The sequence below is a fragment of the Nannospalax galili genome, unplaced genomic scaffold (assembly GCF_000622305.1).
Source record: "Nannospalax galili isolate Female #2095 unplaced genomic scaffold, S.galili_v1.0 scaffold875, whole genome shotgun sequence".
Lineage (NCBI taxonomy): Eukaryota > Metazoa > Chordata > Mammalia > Rodentia > Spalacidae > Nannospalax > Nannospalax galili.
In genome coordinates, this window is record NW_008337059.1 from 3,770,852 (window position 1) to 3,771,486 (window position 635).

A 635-nucleotide genomic window follows, 5' to 3' on the forward strand; every position below is an offset into this window, starting at 1 on the left:
GGATTTACAGCAAAATTCTATCAGACATTTAAAGATCTACAACCAATACGACTTAATTTATTCAAAAAAATAGAAATGGAGAACTTCCAAATTCCTTCTATGAAGCCAGCACCATTCTAATACCAAAGCCAGGTAAAGATACAACCAAAAAAGAAAACTATAGACCCATATCCTTAATGAACATAGATGCAAAAATTCTCAACAAGATACTTGCAAACTGCATACAGACACACATCAAAAAGACCATCCGCCATGATCAAGTTGGCTTTATCCCAGAGATCCAGGGAGAGTTCAATATATGTAAGTCAATAAATGTCATAAATCATATAAATGGGCTCAAAGACAAGAACCACATGGTCATCTCAATAGATGCAAAGAAGGCTTTTGACAAAATTCAGCATGCATTTATGTTCAAAGTCCTAGAGGGAACTGGACCAGAGGGAACATACCTCAACATAATTAAAGCCATATATAGCAAACCCACAGCCAACATCATTCTAAATGGAGAAAAACTAGAAGCATTCCCATTGAAATCAGGAACCAGACAAAGCTGTCCACTATCTCCACTTCTCCTTAACACAGTTCTTAAAACTCTTGCAAGAGCAGTAAGACAAGAGCAGGAAATTAAAGGAGTA